Raw genomic sequence first — 8370 nt, 5'->3', positions numbered from 1 at the left:
GAGGTATTGGACCTTTAGAAACACCTTCCCCAAGCCAAGAATGCGAAGCCCTAGCAGAGCACCACTTCCCTCCTTCAGATTTTTTATTTTTCGCACATCAGACCCTTTCCCCGGATTTAAAGACGCGACTTCTTCGTCGTGGTGAACCCAGTAATTGGTCGCGACTAACTAATCCCGAAAGGGATTTTCTAACCCAAAGACCCAAGTTGGTCGCGGCTAAAAACCCATTCCGTCACGGCGATAAATTTTTCCCGAGAGGAACTCTTGCTCACCTGACACCTTTCGTCGCGACTCCCCCTTAACTTAGTCGCAACGAAAACTTATTCCTGAAAAAAAGCTCTCCCAAAACTCTCTGCTTCATCACGGCAAACAAATCCTAAGAGAAATTTGTTCACCTGCTCTTCCAACTCAATTTAATCCCAAACTAGACACCAAAAATTTAAGTTTAAACACTAATTGTCCTCAAAATCAGGGCTAAAGGGCTATTAAAACTCAAGACATTACAATAAGTCTTAATTTGGATTTAGGTATTTCAATCAGATTTTATTGGAATTCTCCCTTATTTTAATGATTTTATTTTTCACCATCAAAAGTTCATTAATTTGATGTTGTTTATTCACAAAAATCAGTTATGAAAAATCCATAAGTTGTAGTAGATTCATTGATATTAACATTTATAATCATATGAAAATCTTAAGAGTTAGTTCCAAATATATATGAGAACAAAATTTAATTGTTAGCTTTGCTAACATGTACGTGTGGAATAAATTGTTCAAGGCCAAATGTTGAGATAAAATTAAAATTAAAATTTAATTTTAAAGGTAAAAATAATATTAAGTTCTCTAATGTTATATCAGATTTTAATTTGATTTTTTAATCTTATAAAATATCTTTTCAATAATGTTTTGCTGCAACTTGAGTTGCCTGAAATGGGTATGCTACAATAGCTCAAAAGACTACCAAGTTTAATTAACTTCAAGTTTTTTTTTTCATTTTGGTTATGTTATGTTCTGTTTCTTTTTATTCTTGCTATCTCTGGTTAACCTTTGTCCCTAACATCATTCCATCAAGTTTATCGACACACTCTATGTGTGGCTTGAACTTCACCTTCTCAACAAGATTATGCGAAGACTTTTTTTAATAACTCAAAAGTTATCGACTTCGTGGGTCACTACGAGTTGGTGATCTGTGGTGGTGCCCTCCTATGTCTCTTATTTTATAAATATTGCTAAGTAGTATCTATTCATGCTCTCTGGGACTTCAAGCAGTGTCTAGTTTAGTAGTGTTGTGGCTGGAATTCAAAATGAGACTCAAACTTTAGCCGATCTTTGAGGTGCTGATCATTTTTTGAGTCTATTGGTTGAAGCTCCCTTTTTTAAGTGTTTTTAGGTTAGATTTCAGTTAATCGGTTGTAATGAGTTTTCGTTTTTAGACTTTAGACCCCAACTTGTTCTTAAGGGAGGATTAGTTGGTGGTTTATATGTATCATTTTATTGTTTTGTTAAATAAATTGACCTATGTTATACATATTAAGATTGATTTCTAAAAATAATGGCATAAAAAATCATTTGGATATTACTAAATATATTTAGAGGACTAAAAAGACACTTTATAAAATAAAACGATCAAAATTAAATTTTGGGTGAAGTTAAATGATCAAACACCTGTTTTTGCCTTCGTAAAATTGGAAAACTAAAAAAGAAAATGCAGGGCGTAAGGCTAAAGAGAAGTAGAGTCTTGAAAGAGGTATATGAACTTCTGTGACTTCACGATGAAGCAAAGAAAATCAAAGTTTCTTGCATCAGCACTAAAAAATAATTATTAATTAATAATGTGTCATTATTTTTTTGCTTTATGATTATAAATAAATAAACCTGTCAATTTGTACGCACAATATCAGGGAAAGACACTTAAGTTACTGATGACAACCCCACACAGCTAGCATTATTGGATTTTGAATGGTAATAACAACTAATTATTTATACGTAACGATGATAATGACTTAAGTGGGATTAATTAAACAGCACAAATCAACTTTTCCCTTTCTAAATAAATTTATACTAACTATTTTCAAACAGTTAGCGTAACATTAATATAATATTGATATTTTGTTACAGATTGTATCATTAATACCGATATTCATATCCATAGCGATATTAAATATAAAATCTCTAGGTAAGTTCTAAAAGAAAAATTGGTAAAAAATCCCTATTTGAAAATTTAATTGGCTAAAAAGATTTGAATTTGAGAGCGTGTAAACATGATCTATGAGTGCAACATATCTTTCGTTATTGCAACATGTCTTCTGTTGTGTGTAAATAACTTTCGTATTAATAATTGTTACACATCATTGATGATATATTATACATAGTGGAAGATATGTTAGACTCACAGATCATAGTTATATTTGCTCAAATTCATATGCTTTTAGCTAATTAAATTTTCAACCAGAGATTTTTTACCAATTTTTCCAGCTATAAACAACGTTTATATATAATTATTTTGATTACTCTAAAGCTTTATATAACGTCTTTTTATTCTTTTATTTTTTTAATACAATTTATTAGGCCCCCAACTTTATGGCCTATTTGACTTTTATTTTGACCCTGAATATAATATTTTAATTTATTTTGTCTCTTATATTTATTTATTTATTCTCAACGTAGTTTTTGTAATAATAGTAGTTCTAGTCAATACACTATAATAACAAGGATATTTTAGGAAAGATAATACATATTTATTACAAATAACTAACTAAATTAATTTTCTAATTAGTCAACTAACTTTAATATTAAAGACCGGAGGTAATATTTCTCTACACATTTTGGCAAAAAAAAATATTTGTTTACACGTTAATTTCAATATTCTTAATTAAATTTTTATTAGGGAAAATATCGAAAAAAATGCCTTTTGAATTTTAAAATTCAAAATCAGTCTTGTTTACTATACTTAAATAGTAATTGGCTATAATTGAAAAGCAAATGACAATACATTTTTATAATAATTTCTCGATTTATGCATGTCATCTTTGCACAGGGGCCATGCTAATCTTTTTTGTATCGTTTCAATTTTATCGAATGTCCCCGAAGGGACTTTTTGTAATAATTTCTGATTTTTCATTTAGCAATTTTAGGATATTTTATTATTTTTTTATTATTAATTATCTCTTATGCGTAACTTGTGTGGAAAATTTTCTACCCTTCAAAACTTGAGAGCGGATTTTTATAGAGGGTTTTTTTAAAACAAATTTTGTAAAATTATTTGTTGAGGGACATTCATTAGTATGTAATAATTCTAATTGTTGTGTAATCATTTAATTATGTATTTTTAATAATAATTTATTGATAAAAGTATATGGGTAGATTCTTATGGGTTAGTGATTTGAGTTCAAAATTCGTATTTATATTCTTAGTATGAGCTTGTTTAAATTCATGAGTTTGTCAATCTTAGTCAATTTATTTTATTTCTTAAATTTATAATTTATTTTTCAAACTATTCCTATTGATCATATAAATGAGGTTTTCGATAAGAATAATTTTCAATATAAATTTATGTTTAAGTTAGTTCAGAGAAACTGATGCTTATTTTACATATAACTACTTTATCTAATTTTTTCTAATTCTTGCAAATTAAATTAGTTGAATGACTCTCTATTTACTGCCAGAAGAAGTAGTAATGTTAGTGTTTTTAAACAACTCACATAGAAGTTCTATATTCTTCGGGGTGTTTTGGATCAACTTTTGAAACAAATTTAGTAGTCGTACCATATAGATATAATAAGAGAAATATTTATTCAAAGACCATTCCATTGTTTACAAACCACAAAAAATTTATTTCTGCCTTTACCAAATAAAACACGTCTTACGTACATCTATTTCGTACAAAACAAAATCACTTGAAGTAAATTAAATGAAACACCCCAAATGTAACATACACATGTGTGTGTGTGTAAATTATTTTTTTCATGATGTTTTTTTTAATTGTACTTCCTGTTTTTATGAATCTACACACCCAACATCATTGGGTAGATTTAATTTAATATAAAAAATTGATAAAAAAGGAATGCATGGTTTAAGTTTGTTCCAAGTGAATTGGAATTGCATGAAAAATAATAATAAAGTTATTAAAATGTGTTGGAATCTGATTGCTTGAGATCCACATGAATGAATCCGTATCACATTATGATCACATCAAGATACGCTCTGAATCATGAATGTTCATCAGTCTCCATCCAATTGTGTATCAATAAAGATAAACAGTTCTCTTTTTCTGTTATTTTTATTTTTACCATTATACACTATTTAATTACTCTTTTATCCTTAATATAAGATTTAATTTAAAATTTAATATTGGTCACATATATAATATCTATTTCACATATTTATCCTTTTTTCTCAAATTAACCCTGTTAATATTCTTTCAACAATAATTAAGTAGAAAAAGGAGAGAAGAAATTAAGTTAGATGCTTTGGGTGTTTAAAAAAAAACATATTATATTAACTAATTTAACTAACATCCTTAATTTACTCAAATTAGTTAATTAGGTCTCACATTAAATACCAGAGAAGTACTATTTACTCCATCCAGTTCCTAATAATATAAGAAGTTACGTGATTAATTTAAAAAAAATAAAAAAAATTATAGTTTAAGTTAGTTATTTGTTAAAAATATGTATTGATTTTTATAAAACATCATATTTAATCATTTATATTGAAATTACTTCTTGGTGAAAAAAAATGTGGATAATCTGCAGGTAAAAATTACTTTTCCTAATCTTTAATATAAAAATTACTTAACAAATTTGAATAAATTAAAAAATTTAAATAAAATAGTCAAGTAAAACAAATGTAACACAATTTCCTAGACTACTCCTATATTATATTATTTTATATTATATATTAATTTAACTCCTCGATTAAGGAATGGAGGGAGTATAAATTTGTCTGACAAAATATATTAAGATTTTATATCTAAGATAACCGTAAACTATATAATTAGCTCTTATATTTAATACTAGATGAAGTAGTATTTTTAGTCCATGTGTTTTCTTTTGTAAGTTATAATTTTTTGAATGGGTATGTTACTTTTTTTTTGTTGGGTGAATTATGACGGGTATCATCAAGCAACTTTGAATTCAAAACTAATTTTTTTCGAGGCTTGAAGCACATTAAAGGGTTTTTAAACTTGTATTTTCTTTCTTAGAAAAGTACGCTACCACTTCAACCAACAACTTATTTTGTTGATTGCTAAATGAAAGTTGTTAATACCTATTAAAATGTAGTCAATACCTGTACAAAAATTGTGAATGACTAGCAATGAAAGCTAATTAACTAACTTATACATTTTTTGCGTTATATTAATAGTAAAGCATTGGTGGCCCAATAGTGATCCTTAATTTTATAACCAAGTGGCGGTGGGACTGATCAAATCTCATCTCTACCACTTTTGCCAAAAAAAATTCCTCCTATTGACAGCCATCTCGTTGATGGCTAGCACTGACGGGTGGTGGAGGGGGTTGGGGAAGCTTTTTTTTTTTATAACAAAAATAAGGGCATTTGTATCATTCATTCCCTTAATTTGAAAATGTCATTTTAGTTTTCCTTTCCTTTGTGGCATTATGAATTGTTAGCTTCCTTAATTAGAATTTAGTATTTTTAGGGTTGTTTTTATATACTCTTTCCCATTTCTTTTTTGTTTTGCCAAAATATTGTCACATTTTCTAATGAGGATATATAGCTCACCCAGCTAATGTCACATAATTTTCATTAAAAATCTAAAGATTGAAATCTTAATTAATACAGTGTACACTGAACTGGTTTGTATTATTTTCAATTTGTCCTCTATTCTGTTGGGGAAATTAGGGGTATCCATTATCTTCTTTTCAACCATAACTAATAATATCAGAAAAGAAAAGAAAATGGTAATAATATACATTCATGTATATTATTGGCCATGCTCCATTGTCATTCATTTTGTACTGATCCCCCTAACATATTTATATACATATACTCTATCAATCCTTACTATAAGAACTAGATAATTAACTTTTAGAAATAAAAAAATAGTTTAGTTATTTGTAAAAAAATGTGTCTAAGTTTTCTTAAAATATTATCTTTAATTACTTACCCTGGAAGTATTTTTTTCATGAAAACCCTTTTAACATATACAAGTAATATGGAAAGTTTGAAAAGAATTTCTAAATATAAAAAACAAAATAAATCGAGATCTTATATTTAGAATTATATTCAAGTTCTAATTTTACTTCTATATCAAAGAATTGAGGGAGTTTATGATCAAGATTGGGATCCCTAAAAGTGTTTATTCACATAATTCATGACAAAACTCATATCATATATTTATCTTATATTTTGTAAATTATATTTGAAAAGATGCTTTTCAAGGATTCTAGCGCCATTCTAAACAAGCTATATATATTTGTGCAGTATCTGTTGCTTGTAAATGTTATGGATTTTGGATATAGATGAAAACAGTGCGAAGATGTATATAAAATCAAATTATTTGATGCATATGGCATTAAAGAGCAAGAACTTGATATAATACTCCTCCGTATATAAGACCCAATTTGATTTGGTCCAATATAATATTTTGTCTCTTATATTATGCATTTTTTCCAAGATAATCCTTCTATAATGATAGTTTTAGCCAATATATAATTAGTAAGGATATTTTAGGAATGACAACACTTATTTATTATAACCAACTTAACTTACTTTCTTAATCTCCTCAAATAAGTCAATTGGGTCTTATAATTAGGACCGAGTATATATATTTACCAATAAATATGTATATATTCCTGTTAGACGTACGGTTATCCAATGTGATCAAACATCAGTATCAACATCCATCGTTGCTGATGTTCATATATGGATCTGAAATATGAATTTTGTAATAATTTCTCTGCACATTTAATTAAATATATCCATCCAGTTCTTGTTATGAAGCATATCTATCTCTCTCATTAAAATCAAGAAGAGGTGTTGAGTCATCATTTGGTCTGAAAATTAAAAAAAAGAAATAAAATTTACCCATATTTAATATCATAAATTACATTCTTTAATAGAAAAAAATATAGATAAATTAAAATTAAAAAGATACAACATAATAAATATCCTTTTTCATAAAACAAGGCATTAGAGTTGGGAAGAAAAAAAAATATGAAAAAAAATTTAGGTTAAGCTCCTTATATCCGGTATATCAAGTTTTTCAATTATGTATGGCTATGTGTTTTATTTTGTTTCATGTAAATTTATAATTAAATACTAATATTTTTAAAATAAGAGACATGATTATATATGATTAGAGAACATAATGTAAGCATTGCACAAAAAATATCATCTAAGACAAACAAAAACCAGAAAAAAGAAAATTAATCAATGCATAATAAGATTTTCTAGAATGATATTATAATTTCTACCTAGTCCCTCAACAAATTCTTTAAGAGCTACAATTAATTAATTACTCCTTTGGTCCTTAATGTAGGACCTAATTTGAAAATTGATGTTGGTCCTATATTTAAGACCAATTTCACATGTTTATCGAGTTTTTTTAAATTAATCTTATTAATATTCTTTCAATAATAATCAAATAGAAGAGGGAGAGAAGAAATTAAGAAAAATAATTAGAGTGTTTTAAAAAAAATTATATTAATTAATTTAATTAACTTACTTAATATATTTAAATTAGTTAATTAATATTAAGGACCGAAAGAATATTTATTTCAGTCTAGATCTTCCTCTGTCGCTAGTTACAACTTGTAATTTTGATTTTGATTTTATCTCTATGTAAGTCTCTTGACCGTTAAGTTAAAATATCCACCAATTGACCACATTCATTGCCTTAAATATTCAATGAATCAGAACATTTTCAGATTATTCATGAATAAGGGTGTCGTAAGAAAGAGGCTAAGAAATAATTCTTTGAAATTTTATAAGAAAATATAGAATGAAACAAAAATGTTCTTCTAAAAAAACTTATACTTCTTCCCCCTCGCTTTGATTTTGATTTTATTTATATATAAGTCTTGACCGTTAAAAATTTTTATTTATTTAAAGACTTAGAGTTTAAAACATTGTGTCATTAAATGAAACATAACAATAAAAAATGACTTTTACATATATTTTAGTATTTTATTGATATGTGTTTTTGTGAAAATTTATAGATAAGGATCGAGAAAGTAGTTTTTTTGTGGGGATTTTCTATTTCTAATTACTTTCGGCAACTCGTTTTCCCAGAAAAGAAAACACATGAATGGCAATAATCCAAAGTCAAGAACTTCGACTCTGAATATGTCTAAAAGTGATAAGTTGGTCAGAACAAGTTGTTTGTGGAAGTTTGGGCTGCCACTGCATG

At 27.1% G+C, this 8370-nt stretch overlaps 1 non-coding gene across 1 annotated transcript; it reads right to left on the bottom strand.

The window, feature by feature from the left end:
• Positions 1-2987: 2987 nt before the first annotated feature.
• LOC114756003 (U6 spliceosomal RNA) lies at positions 2988-3093 on the bottom strand. The gene has a single exon (XR_003741387.1). It is a non-coding gene; the product is annotated as a U6 spliceosomal RNA (small nuclear RNA).
• Between the last annotated feature and the right edge of the window lie 5277 nt (positions 3094-8370).

This window comes from Neltuma alba, unplaced genomic scaffold (genome assembly GCF_004799145.2).
Source record: "Neltuma alba isolate B1F8T4 unplaced genomic scaffold, ASM479914v2 tig00010367_pilon, whole genome shotgun sequence".
NCBI classification, from domain to species: Eukaryota; Viridiplantae; Streptophyta; class Magnoliopsida; order Fabales; family Fabaceae; genus Neltuma; species Neltuma alba.
The sequence above is the reverse complement of the archived record's forward strand: the minus strand, read 5'-3'. Positions and strand labels throughout refer to the sequence as shown.